General features: G+C 44.1%; 1 pseudogene; it reads left to right on the top strand.

The window, feature by feature from the left end:
- The window catches only part of LOC111971850 (inositol polyphosphate-4-phosphatase type I A-like), a 53,724-nt pseudogene that overhangs the window by 6,752 nt on the left and 32,568 nt on the right, over positions 1 to 14,404 (top strand).

The raw sequence follows: 14,404 nt of genomic DNA, 5'->3' as shown, positions 1-14,404 counted from the left end.
GTGTGTCATAGACAGACAAGATTAATATGAGATGAAAGGTGAGTTCCTAACAAGTCCAGGAAGCCAGCTAAAGCTCTGAGACGTTCACAGCGATGGGAGCAGACGTTTTGATCAAGAGAGACCTTTAGAAAATATACACATTTTCCCTATCACTAAACATACAATATGTATTTTACAGTTATGAGGAAGGTGAAATTGTATAGTTAGTCGTTTTATAATTTGATTATACTATATTTAGAAAGCATATAAGTCGTTTCAAGCCTTATTCATACAGTTTTGTTGAAAAAGAAATACACCATATCAAATATTTGATATTTTCACATTTGTATCACATTTGTACTGTGTACTTGAGCTTGTGTCGTCAAAAGTGACTAAACCTCAGAATGTATTTTAAAAAATATCAGAAAGGTGAGATTTGAACCTTCTTGGAGTATGCAGCATTACTAGTTATTGTTATGTAGATTACATGTATTTACATTTAACTAGTTAAGAGCTGAAGGATGCAGGAGAGAGGGTAAGTTAAGAGATTTTTTACTTTTAGCATCACTTCTTCAAGGAATGTATTCTTTCTAACAATATATATACATATATTTCAGGATGTTGTGTATCCAGTAAATAATCTAAATTCATGTAAACGTTACAGTTTTGAAAACATAGCTTGTCCAAAAAAAGTGGTCTCTTGGCACAACTTATCTGGGTATGGGGTAAGATGAAGTCATGGAACAGGGTAAGTTAAGCCGCCTTTCTGTACTGAATGAAATATTATCACTACATTTTTAAAAACCATGACTACTTCATTACCCAAACACAATTCAACACAATCACAATCGCTTTTTTTGTCTTTTATACAGTAACAAACACTTTGTACTTTAAAAAAACTTTTAACATACAGTAGGCCAGGCCTGTTGTTACCTCATATCCCAGCATTAATATCCCAGCATTACGCCTGGGAAGAAAACACTTCAATTGCTCAACTTGCCATTGTTTCAACCAATGGCTTAACATCAAATCAAATCAAATCAAATTTTATTAGTCACATACACATGGTTAGCAGATGTTAATGCGAGTGTAGCGAAATGCTTGTGCTTCTAGTTCCGACAATGCAGTAATAACCAACAAGTAATCCTAACAATTCCACAACTACTACCTTATACACACACACGTGTAAAGGGTAAAGAATATGTACATAAAGATATATGAATGAGTGGTGGTACAGAACGGCATATAGCGCAAGATGCAGTAGATGGTATAGAGTACGGTATATACATATGAGATGAGTACTGTAGGGTATGTAAACATAAAGTGGCATAGTTTTAAAGTGGCTAGTGTACATGTATTACATAAAGATGGCAAGATGCAGTAGATGATATAGAGTACCAGTATTACATATGAGATGGGTAATGTAGGGTATGTAAACATTATATTAAGTGGCATTGTTTAAAGTGGCTAGTGGTACATTTTTACATAATTTCCATCAATTCCATTTTTAAAGTGGCTGAGTTGAGTCAGTATGTTGCAGCGGCCGCTAAATGTTAGTGGGCTGTTTAACAGTCTGATGGCCTTGAGATAGAAGCTGTTTTTCAGTCTCTCGGTCCCTGCTTTGATGCACCTGTACTGACCTCGCCTTCTGGATGATAGCAGGGTGAACAGGCAGTGCTTGGGTGGTTGTTGTCCTTGATGATCTTTATGGCCTTCCTGTGACATCGGGTGGTGTAGGTGTCCTGGAGGGCAGGTAGTTTGCCCCTGGTGATGCGTTCTGCAGACCTCACTACCTCTGGAGAGCCTTACGGTTGTGGGCGGAGCAGTTGCCGTACCAGGCGGTGATACAGCCCGACAGGATGCTCTCGATTGTGCATCTGTAGAAGTTTGTGAGTGCTTTTGGTGACAAGCCGAATTTCTTCAGCCTCCTGAGGTTGAAGAGGCGCTGCTCGCCTTCTTCACAACGCTGTCTGTGTGGGTGGAACAATTCAGTTTGTCCGTGATGTGTACACCGAGGAACTTAAAACTTTCCATTCTCCACTCATACAGAAGGCCATTGGCCAAGGCCCAAGGCAAAACTTTAGACTTATTAGCCCACGCAGCTACAATGATGCACTACATGCTAGGTTTAGGTCCTCATATTGAAGCTGATAGAGAATCCAAATGATGTATGGAACACTCTTAAACTGATATACTTTGTTTAGACACAAGCATCATGAAACCTCTAACACAATGAATTTGACTTGGTGAAAATCCGTTTTTTTTTTACCTAACCACTTTTCCAATGTGCTTCTTCCCTCACGGACTCCATGAAATTATGACCTCTTCCTAATATTTGGTCAAATTAATTATTTCTAGAAACAAGGGTGGTACTTACCCCATTGGCTAACTTACCACACTTTCCCCTATGGGTTGTTTGATTGTTTGAACCTCAGCTAGTACTTGATCAATGAAAGGAATTGCTTGGTTAGGCTGGGAGAGCAGGTAGTCAGGACAGCTTTGGAACCATGTTTACCACCTACATTCTCCTACACATAGACAATACATCAGTTTATATCAGAGTTCTATCAGCTCCTACATATGTTGTGTGTGTCAGAATCTCAAATGATACACTGCGCTACTGTTCACCACAAACACATAGGCCAATGAGGATGGAGTTGGCCAGGGATACTGGTAGGAGAGAGAAGGAGAAGAGAGGGGAGAGAGGAGAAAAAAGAGGGGGGGGAGAAGAGAGGAGAGGGAAAAAGAGAGAGGAGAGGAGAGGAGAGGGAGAGGAGAGGAGAGGAGAGGAGAGGAGAGGAGAGGAGGGAGAGGAGAGGAGAGGAGAGGAGAGGAGAGGAGAGGAGAGGAGAGGAGAGAGAGGAAAAAGAGAGGGGAGGTGGAGAGAGGAAAGGAGAGGGAAAAGAGGAGGGGAGAAGAGGAGAGGGAGGAGAGGAGAGGGGAAAAAGAGAGGGGAGGTTGAGAGAGAAGAGAAGAGGGGAAAAGGAGAGGGAGGTGAGGAGAGGAGAGGGAAAGGAGAGGGAGGAGAAGAGAAGAGAGGAAAGGAGAGAGAGAGAGAGGGAAAGAGAGGGGAGGAGAAGAAGAGAGATGTGAGTGGGGAAAAGAGAGGAGAGAGAGGAGAGAGAAGGTGAGAGAGAAGAGGAGAGGGAAAAAAGAGGGGACGAGAAGAGAGGTGAGGAGAGGAGAAGAGAGGAGTGGAGAGGGAAAAAAGAGAGGGGAGGTGGAGAGAGGAGAGGAGAAGAGAGGAGAGGAGACAAGAGGAAAGGTGAGGGGGAAAGATGGGGAAGGAGAGGAGAAGAGAGGAGAGGGGAAAACGAGAGGGGAGGTGGAGACAAAGAGCAAGAAAGAAAGGAGAGGAGATGAAATGAGAGACAAAGAGACAGGGGAGCATATAATAGAGACAGAGAGACAGGGGAGCATATAATAGAAAGAGAGACAGAAGCGATGGACAGTAGACAGGGAGACAGGGAGGAGAAGGCACACAACGGCAGGTGAGGAAAGGGGGAAAGGGGGAGGACAGAAGGGGAAAAGATTAGGACAGGATGAGAGATGCTCTAGTCCAGCTGGTAGTGACAGTCTCTGCAGGGTGTCTGGTGTACTATGCAGCCAGAGCCAGGCCCTCCTAGCTGGGTCACTCTCTCTTCCTCACCATCTCGCCATCCCTGGARAGGGGTGTTTGGCTGTCTAAGCAGTTGTCTGAGTTAGCCTCCCCAAAACCCTGACCCATTCTCTCAGCCTCTCCATCTCCAACATAAGTACCTCCACCCCTGTAGAACCCCCTACTCTACCTGTCTCTCAACCCCCACCCCATTCTCAGCAATTCGTCCCACCACTTTCTGTCCTCAAAAAGCATGAGGCCTCTTTTCCCCATCACTCTCCCAACCTCCATCACAAAACAAAATCCATYCCTTCATCCTCCCTGTCCTGTCTTAAAAGGCATCATCTCCTTAAAAAGTCTAAGCCTCCCACCCACCAGATTCCCCCATCCTTAGGCCCATAAAGCGATTCCTTCTCTCAGTGAGACCCTGACTGCAGAAAGTGAATATCTGATCTCTGATAGATCTCCATGGTTCTCATGTCTCAGTCTCCTGGAGCATGCTGCTTGATGCAACACCAGTGTTGTGGGTTTGATCCCTCCTGCTGGGCCACATACTCTGTTAATGAACTGTAAGTTATCTGTGATGGAGGTCTGATTGGCTCCCGTGGCTAAGCCTCACATCCAGAGAGACGGGGAGTCACACAGTCCTTCTCCTAGAGCCCCAGGGTCCCAGGCAATGAGGCTTACAGCATGTTAAAGCCTGTTCCCACTGACAATGACTCATAAAGCCTAATGATACCAGTGGCCATCAGACGAGTAGTGGTGCTTATGGCCCACTGTTTGGTTTCATACAGAGCTGCCAGCATAGAGATTACTCTGGCAGTGATGGAATGGGAGGGTAGGAGTGTGTATGTCTGTATGCTGGTGAATGTGCACCTCTCTGTGACTGGCTCATGAGTGGGAACACGTGTGTGTGTGGGGGGGGGTCTGACATCAGCACATGATGTAAAAATAGACTTGCATACACAGAAGCCCTCTGGATGGATGCACAGGCACAAACAGAGTGTCTTTATATATGTATCATACACAATCACAACAGTAGCTGCATACACACACACACACACACACACACACACACACAACGCGACACACACACACACACACCACCACACACCCACACACACACCACACACACCCACACACACACAACACACACACACACACACCACACACGACACACACCACACATATAGACATACCCCCGCCTTAACACAAAGGTTTCAGCTTGCTTCCTTCCCTTTCTGTCCCAGTACTAATATATTATTTAAGCAATAAACAGATCTGGAAGAGACCAAGATGGGAGCACCCTGGCCCGTGTGTGTGTGTGTGTGTGTGTGTGTGTCGTGTGTGTGTGTGTGTGTGTGTGTGTGTGTGTGTGTGTGTGTGTGTGTGGTGTGTGTGTGTGTGTTGTGTGTGTGGTGTGTGTGGTGTGTGTGTGTGGTACGGGTGTGTGCTGTTGACTGCTGTGGTGCTGCTGTGGTGGTCGTCACGACTGTTGGTGTTGGGGATGCAGTAAAGCGTCTACTACGTATTTGAATGCAGCGAGTAATGCCACGAAATGTAAACGTCTCAGGGCGAGCGCAAAGACCCATTCAGGTTACATCAGTTCATCTCAGAAGTACTCTCTCTACTTTATATGTACTAGTACGTCTAGTCTACGAGACACAGGCTGTTACATACCTATCTCACTCGCTTCGATGCGTGAGTGGACCAGGCAGTTATGTACTTGTGTCACCGTATTTAGAGAACCTCATGCTTAAGCAAGACTAGCACCTCCATGGCTTGTGCTCTGATTCTGCACAACAAGTACCACAATAGCCCCACACACGGCGAGAACAATAGATCGATACCAAACCCCAAAACTGTGTCTCATGAAGTAATCAAATGTCTTCCCCGTCTGTCAAAATCTTCTAGTTGCTATTTATTGTTCTTCTTACTCCACCGCTCCACTCTGCTCGGTCTTGTTAAATCAGCATTGGTGTGTGTGAACTGCATTGATCAGCTTGTCAGCAATTGCTGCATAGAAGAGAGACTGGGGGAGAGCTGAGAGACATAGAAGAGAGACTGGGAGAGACGTGAGAGATATAGAAGAGAGACTGGGGAGAGACTGAGAGACATAGAAGAGACGACTGGGAAGAGAGACTGAGAGACATAGAGAGAACGGAGATAGGGAGAGGACTGAGAGACATAGAAGAGAGACTGGGAGAAGACTTGAGGAAGAGAGGACGATAAGAAGAAGAGAGACAGGGGAGAGACTGAGAGACATAAAGAAGAGAGACTGGGAAGAGAGAACTGAGAGACATAGAAGAGAGACTGTATAAACCATTCCATTCACTCCATTTCCACTCATTATTATGAGCCGTCCCTCCCTGCAGAGCCTTCAATGGAGTGGTGGAATCGTTTTTGAAGACAGTAGAGAGAGAGAGAGAGAGAGAGAGAGAGAGAGAGAGAGAGGAGAGAGAGGAAGAGAGAGAGAGAGAGGCAGAGAGGAGGTGAGAGGAGAGAGAGAGAGAGAGAGAGAGAGAGAGAGAGAGAGAGAGAGAGGCAAACTGAGTTGTTTTGAAACTGATATGAATATACAGGTTAATGCACTGAGCCAAACGAATTAAGGGCATTTGAGGGCTCTTCTGGCCTGAAAACCACTTTGAGGTCAAAAGGGGAAGGGAGAACGAGAGAGAGAAAGAGAGAGAAAGAGAGAGAGAGAGTGTCACAATTCCCCCAGTCTGTGACCAGGAGGACATGGCTGTACGTGTGGGTTTGACAGTTGGGCAGAGCGACAGATTGAGTTTCCTGTTTTCATTCAGTTGTGTCAAGATGCAGCAGTATACCTCTCTCTCTCTCTTTCTTCCCCCCTGTCTCTCTCTCTCTTTCTCTGTCTCTCTCTTTCTCCCCCTCTCTCTCTCTGTGACACATTCATATTAGAAGAAAATATGTACACTTGGCATTGTACTCAGATCAGAACCTGACACAGTCTCTTTTAACATGTCCAGTGTGTGCGTGTGCGTGCGTTCTTGTGTTTATGTCAGAGAATACACACAGACAGACACACATGATTATGTTGCTTTGAAACATACTTTTATTTTTAAAATATGAGAACTGAAACCTTACCCCTTGTTCTCTTTAATCTTAAAGGAGAGTTACAATCAGGGGGTTGTTGAGCTACAAAGAGTTCTGAAAGTTATATCTGAGTGTTGATTCTAGCGGGGTTCATTGACGCCACCTGCGGTGAATAAATTAAGTGTTATTTGAGTCGCAATGGTCATAAAGGGTTTACTTTTAATTCAAACACATTCACTTAGACATAGGATGTTATGTATTGTTCTCTCTTGACACAGAGAACATGACTCATAGCCAGTCAGCTAGTGGCCGAGTGGGAGTGATAAGACACAGCTTATCAAATCAGGATCAAGGCTGGGTTGTTTTTCTGGTGGAATGCCTCTTTATATAGAGGTGTGGAAACACTGAGCAGAGGTGGGAGAACGGTGTGAGATTCATGTTCATACAGACTCCTTATACCATGTAACAGTCAGGTTAAGGAACTTGTAAAGACCAATGTAATGTATTTCTTCTGGTAACTGTGATCTTTGATAACGGAAACAACCCTTGTTGCAAATACTGCAGCAGTGGCACATAGATACACAATGACTGGGTTTTCATGAGCATGTATTTGTTAGCCTGGCAGAAATGGCAGAAGCCATTTTGATCTTGTTCTAGTACTTCCTTGAAGTACTCACTGATCTGATGATAAACAAGGAGTGAAAGGAGTAAAAACAAAGTMATTTCTTTCACCTATTCAGTCATGTCAGAGGATCTGTGATTATTTCCGGTACCCATCCAATCTTTTAGAATAGGGCTAATGCTGGGTGGAAGGAAGGAGCAAAGGATTCTGGGAGCTTGGCCTGCTTTTCGTGTCGTGTGTAGCAGGTGTTCTCTCTGGCCGGGACAGACTGGGATGGGTGCCTGTTTGCATGTGTGGTTATGTGTGTGTGTGTGTGTGTGTTGTACTATCTTTTTCTGTAAACTGTTGCTGGGCAAAACACTATGCCACAGGAGGCTGCTGAGGGGAGGACGGCTCATAGTAATGTCTGGAACGGAGCAAATGGAATGGCATCAAACACGTGGAAACATGTCTTTGATGTATTTGATACCATTCCACTGATTGCACTCCTGTCATTACCATGAGCCCTTCCTCCCAAATGAAGGTGCCACCAATCTCCTGTGGACGACGCGTAATGAGAATTAGACAGCATTAGTTCTATGACACAAAAGATRAAGTGTAGATTGCCTTTTCTTCTCTCTCTCTCTCTTCCTCTCCGTCTGTCTCTTGGCTCCCTGCAGCTGTGTGGAAAGTCACATTTCCCCTAACTCAGCCYCTTCACACTGCATGTGTTAGCACTTTTACAGACAGAGAGTCGGAATCAGCCACCACAGGGCACAGACAATTATGGAGTTTTTCCATCACTGTGTTCCTCATCTTCCACCAATCACTCACTGTTGTCAGATGCTTTCTTTTTGGAAAACCCAAAGATTSCTAGAACTTCCCACACATTCCCTGGAGCACAGTGTCCCTCCGGGCCCTGAAGCTTGGAGTTGTTGCTCTCAGCTCTCCCATCACTTCATGAAAGTTTCCGAGCTGTTGAATATTTCATTAGGTTGTTAGGAATCAGGAACAGCGATTATAGAGGAACACCAACTCTGAGGCCAGAATGGAAAGCCAACTTTAAAGTATAGATGTAAGACTACTTTAAAGTATAGATGTAGATGTAGGATTGAGCTGAATAGTACATAAGAGGGGCAGCTGTGTTGTGGTGACATTGTGCTACTCATGACACTGTTTAGCGACAGTTCATGTGCCTCACCTTGATTCAGCTGAGTGGGAAGGGTCATGTAGATAACTTCAGGTGAAGTGTGTGTCCACCATCCACTCCAACCATTCTGTTTCTATGGTGACGGTGGCTAATACCTTTGTTGTCATTATCTCTCTTTCCCTCCAGYTCCATCGCTAAGAGACCAGAGACTGAAGAGACCGTCACACAGGAAATGATCATTCCAACACACATGGATCTGATCTGAAGAGAGTGTTTGTGTGAGGAGGGCGTGTGGTGTGTGTTCATAACCCCCTCCACCCCTTACCCAGAATCCTCTTCTCCAACCCCTCAGACTTTACCYCCCCGACCCCTAACCCCTGACCCCCAAGCCATGATGTCGGGGAAGGGGAAGGTTAGCCCGCGTCACCGGCCATGGTCCGTGTACCGGGCTAACACCTTTGACCTCTCTGCTGAGATGATGGGGCTGACACTGGCAGGTAAGGGCCCGGTTACTATAGTTACCGTAGTTAGAGTATTTCTTATTGCCCACTGAGTTGATGCAGGATGTCAAAATAAGCATGTGCATAATCTTGCCTTGTTAGTCACTGTAGCTGTAGTAAAGAAAGTTTCTCTGTGTTGTTGTAGGTAACAGTCAGGACCCAGATGAACCGGTGTTGGAGTTCAGCCTGGGTGAGTGTTGTGATGCTGAAGTCAACTTCTCACTGCTGTTCAATTGTCTTTGATATATACAGGGCATTCAGAACGTATTCAGACCCCTTGACTTTTTCCACATTTTGTTAGGTTACAGCCTTATTCTAAAATCTACACACAATAGCCCACAATGACAAAGTGAAAACAGGTTTTTAGAAATGTTTGCAAATTTATTAAACATTAAAAACAGAAATACCGTATTGACATAAGTATTCAGACCATTTGCTATGAGACTCGAAATTGAGCTCAGGTGCATTCTGTTTCCATTGATCATCCTTGAGATGATTTGAGTACACCTGTGGTAAATTCAATTGATTGGACATGAATTGGAAAGACACATACCTGTTGATATAAGGTCCAACCGTGGACAGTGCCAAACCAAAAACCAAGCCTTGAGGTTGAAGGAATTGTCTGTAGAGCTCAGAGACAGGATTGTGTCGAGGCACAGATCTTGGGAAGGGTACCATAAAATTTCTGAGCAAAAACCAAGCCTTGAGGTCGAAGGAATTGTCTGTAGAGCTCAGAGACAGGATTGTGTCGAGGCACAGATCTTGGGAAGAGTACCAAAAAATGTCTGCAACATTGGAAGATCCCCAAGAACGGAGTGGCCTCCATYATTCTTAAATGGAAGAAGTTTGGAACCACCAAGACACTTCCTCGAGCTGGCCGCCCGGCCAAACTGAGCAATCGCGGGAGAAGGGCATTGGTCAGGGAGGTGACCAAGAAGCTGATGGTCACTCTGACAGAGCTCCAGAATTCCTCTGTGGCGATGGGAGAACCTTCCAGAAGGACAACCATTTCTGCAGCACTCCACCAATCAGGCCTTTATGGTAGAGTGGCCAGACGGAAGCCACTCCTCAGTAAAAGGCAAATGACCGCCCTCGTGGATTTGGCCAAAAGGCACCTAAAGATTCGTCTGAAGGAAACCTGGCACCATCCCTACGGTGAAGCATGGTGGTAGCAGCATCATGCTGGATCATACAGGATGTYTTTCAGCGGTGGGGACTGGGAGACTAGTCAGGATCGAGGCAAAGATGAACAGAGCAAAGTGGTCCACACCGCTCTACACCACGCTGACCTAACCATAACGCTCTACACCACGCTGACCTAACCATAACGTAACCATAACGCTCTACATCATGTTAACCTAACCATAACGCTCTACACCACGCTGACCTAACCATAACGCTCTACAGCATGTTGACCTAACCATAACGTAACCATAACGCTCTACATCATGTTGACCTAACCATAACGCTCCACACCACGCTGACCTAACCATAACTCTCGAAATCATGTTGACCTAACCATAACGCTCTACAGCAATTTTTTTATTTTATTTTTAATACGGAAATATTTACATAAGTCTTCAGACCCTTTACTCACTCTTTCTTGAAGCACTTTGGCAGCGATTACAGCCTTGAGTCTTCTTGGGTATGATGCTACAAGTTTGGCACACCTGTATTTGGGGAGTTTCTCCCATTCTTCTCTGCAGATCCTCTCAAGCTGTCAGGTTAGATGGGAGCGTCGCTGCACAGCTATTTTCAGGTCTCTCCAGAGATGTTCATCTGGTTCAAGTCCGGGTCTGATTGGGCCACTCATTCAGAGACTTGTCCGAAGCCACTCCTCAATGTTCTAGCTATATGGTTAGGGTCATTTTCTGTTGGAGGTGAAACTTCGCCCCAGTCTGAGGTCTTGGGTGTGTTTTCATATTTTTTTTTAATGTAATCTTTATTTAACTAGGCAAGTCAGTTAAGAACAAATTCTTATTGACAATGACGGCTACCGGGCAACAGTGGGTTAACTGCCTTGTTCAGGGCAGACGACAGATTTTTACCTTGTCCAGCTCGGGATCGATCCAGCAACCTTAGGTCAACGTGGTGTAGAGCATGTTGGTTACGTTATGGTTAGGTCAACATGGTGTAGAGGCGTTTTGGTTAGGTCAACATGGTGTAGAGCGTTATGGTTAGTTATGGTTAGGTAACATGGTGTAGGGTTATGGTTACGTATAATGGTTTAGGTCACATGGTGTAGAGCGTATGGTTAGGTCCAACATGATGTAGAGCGTTATGGTTACGTTATGGTTAGGTCAACATGGTGTAGAGCGTTATGGTTACGTTATGGTTAGGTCAACATGGTGTGTAGAGCGTTATGGTTAGGTCAACATGATGTAGAGCGTTATGGTTACGTTATGGTTGGGTCAACATGGTGTAGAGCATTTGAGGTTAGGTCAACATGTGTGTAGAGCGTTATGGTTATGTTATGGGTTAGGTCAACATGGTGTGAGCATTTTTGGTTAGGTCAATGATGTAGAGCGTTATGGTTACGTTATGGTTAGGTCAACATGATTAGAGGGGTTATGGTTAGGTCAACATGGTGTAGAGTGTTATGGTTAGGGGCGTTATGGTTAGGTCAACATGATGTAGAGAGTTATGGTTACGTTATGGTTTAGGTCAACATGATGTAGAGGTTATGGTTACGTTATGTGGTTAGTGTTCAACATGATGTAGAGTGTTATGGTTTACGTTATGGTTAGGTCAACATGATGTAGAGAGTTATGGTTACGTTATGGTTAGGTCAACATGATGTAGAGTGTTATGGTTACGTTATGGTTTAGGTACAACATGTGTAGATGGTTTGGTTTTAGGTCAAATGATGTAGAGTTTATGGTTACGTTGGTTAGGTCAACATGGTATAGAGCGTTATGGTTAGGTCAACATGTGTAGAGCGTTATGGTTGGTAACAATGATGTAGAGTCGTTATGGTTACATTATGGTGGGTAGGTCAACATGGTGTAGAGCGTTATGGTTACGTTTTGGTTAGGTCAACTGATGTAGAAGAGTTATGGTTATGGGGTGGGGTCAACATGGTGTAGAGGTTATGGTTACGTTATGGTTAGGTCAACATGGTGTAGAGCGTTATGGTTCGTTTTGGTTAGTCAACATGATGTAGAGGCGTTATGGTTAGGTTCAACATGGTGTAGAGAAGTTATGGTTAGTTTGGTTAGGTAAATGGTGTAGAGGTTATGGTTAGTTATGGTTAGGTCAACATGGTGTAGAGCGTTATGGTTAGGTCAACATGGTGTAGAGTGTTTTATGGTTACGTTTATGGTTAGGTCCACATGGTGTAGGCGTTATGCGTTTACGTTGTATCTGGTTAGGTCAACATGGTGTAGAGCTTATGGTTACGTTATGGTTAGGTCAACATGTGTAAGCGTTTGGTTAGTTTGGTTAGGTCAACGGGTATAAGGGTGGGTTAGAGTCAACATGGTTGTAGAGTGTTATGGTTTGGTCAACATGATGTAGAGCTTTATGGTTACGTTTGGTTAGGTCAACATGGTATAGAAGCGTTATGGTTAGGTGTCAACATGGTGTAGAGCGTTCATGGTTAGGTCACATGATGTAGAGTGTTATGGTTACGTTATGGAGGTCAACATGGTGTAGACGTTATGGTTTACGTTTTGGTTAGGTAACATGATGTAGAGGTTTAGGTTAGGTCAACGTGGTGTAGTAGAGTTATGGTTAGTGTTTATGGTTAGGTCAGACATGGTGTAAGAGCGTTATGGTTAGTTTGGTTAGGTCAACATTGATGTATGAGAGTTATGGTTAGGTCAACATGGTGTAGAGTTATGGTTACGTTTATGGTTAGGTCAACATGGTGTAGAGCGTTATGGTTACGTTATGGTTAGGTCAACATGGTGTAGAGGCTTATGGTTAGGTCACATGGGATGTAAAGCGTTATGGTTACGTTATGGGTTTAGGTCAAATGGTAGAAGAGCGTTTATGGTTAGGTCAACATGGTGTAGAGCATTATGGTTACGTTATGGTTAGGTTCACATGAATGTCGAGAGTTGGTTAGTTATGGTTAGGTCAACATGATGTAGAGTTATGGTTACGTTATGGTTAGGTCAACATGATGTTGAGAGTGTATGGTTACGTTATGGTTAGGTCAACATGATGTAGAGTTATGGTTAGGTACATGATTGTAGAGAGTTTTGGTTAGGTAACATGATGTAGGCGTTATGGTTACGTTATGGTTAGGTTCAACATGGGTTGTATGAGCGTTATGGTTAGTTTATGGTTAGGTCAACATGGTGTAGAGGGTTTGGTTACGTTATGGTTAGGTCAACATGATGTAGAGCGTTATGGTTACGTTGTGGTTACGTTATGGTTAGGTGAACATGGTGTAGAGGTTATGGTTAGGTCAACATGATGTAGAAGTGTAGTTATGGTTGTTATGGTTGTCAACATGGTTGAGCTTATGTTAGGTCACATGTGTAGAGCGTTATGGTTACGTTATGGTTAGGTCAACATGATGTTAGAGCGTTATGGTTTAGGTCAACATGGTGTAGAGCGTTATGGTTATTATGGTTAGGTCAACATGGTGTAGAGCGTTATGGTTACGTTATGGTTAGGTAACATGTGTAGAGCGTTATGGGTTAGGTCAACATGATGTAGAGCGTTATGGTTACGTTATGGTTAGGCACATGGTGTAGAGCGTTATGGTTACGGTTATGGTTGATCAAAATGGTTGTAGAGGCGTATGGTTTAGGTCAACATGAGTGTAGAGGTTTGGTTACGTTGGTTAGATACAAGGTGGTAGAGCGTTATGGTTAGGGTTAGCATGGTTGTAGAAGCGTTATGGTTACGTTATGGTTAATCAACATGGTGTAGAGGTTATGGTTACGTTATGGTTAGGTCAACATGGTGTAGAGGCGTTATGGTTACGTTATGGTTAGGTCAACATGATGTAGAGCGTTATGTGTTACGTTTTTGGTTAGGTCAACATGGTGTAGAGCGTTATGGTTAGGTCAACATGATGTAGAGCGTTATGGTTACGTTTTGGTTAGGTCAACATGGTGTAGAGCGTTATGGTTAGGTCAACATTTGATGTAGAGCTTTATGGTTACGTATGGTTAGGTCACATGATGGTAGAGTTATGGTTACGGTTATGGTTAGGTCAACATGGTGTAGAGCGTTATGGTTACGTTATGGTTAGGTCAACATGGTGTAGACGTTATGGTTACGTTATGGTTAGGTAAAATGTGTAGAGCGTATGGTTACGTTATGGTTAGGTCAACATGTGTAGATGTATCGTTACGTTATGGTTAGGTCAACATGGTGTAGAGCGTTATGGTTACGTTATGGTTAGGTCAACATCTGTTGAGTGTATGTTGTTATGGTTAGGTTTACTGTGTAGAGCGTTATGGTTACGTTATGGGAGGTCACTGGTGTAGAGCGTTATGGTTAGGTCAACATGAGTGTAGGCGTTAATGGTTACGTTATGGTTAGGTCACAGTGGGATGTAG

The sequence above is a fragment of the Salvelinus sp. IW2-2015 genome, linkage group LG2 (genome assembly GCF_002910315.2).
Source record: "Salvelinus sp. IW2-2015 linkage group LG2, ASM291031v2, whole genome shotgun sequence".
NCBI classification, from domain to species: domain Eukaryota; kingdom Metazoa; phylum Chordata; class Actinopteri; order Salmoniformes; family Salmonidae; genus Salvelinus; species Salvelinus sp. IW2-2015.
The sequence above is the reverse complement of the archived record's forward strand: the minus strand, read 5'-3'. Positions and strand labels throughout refer to the sequence as shown.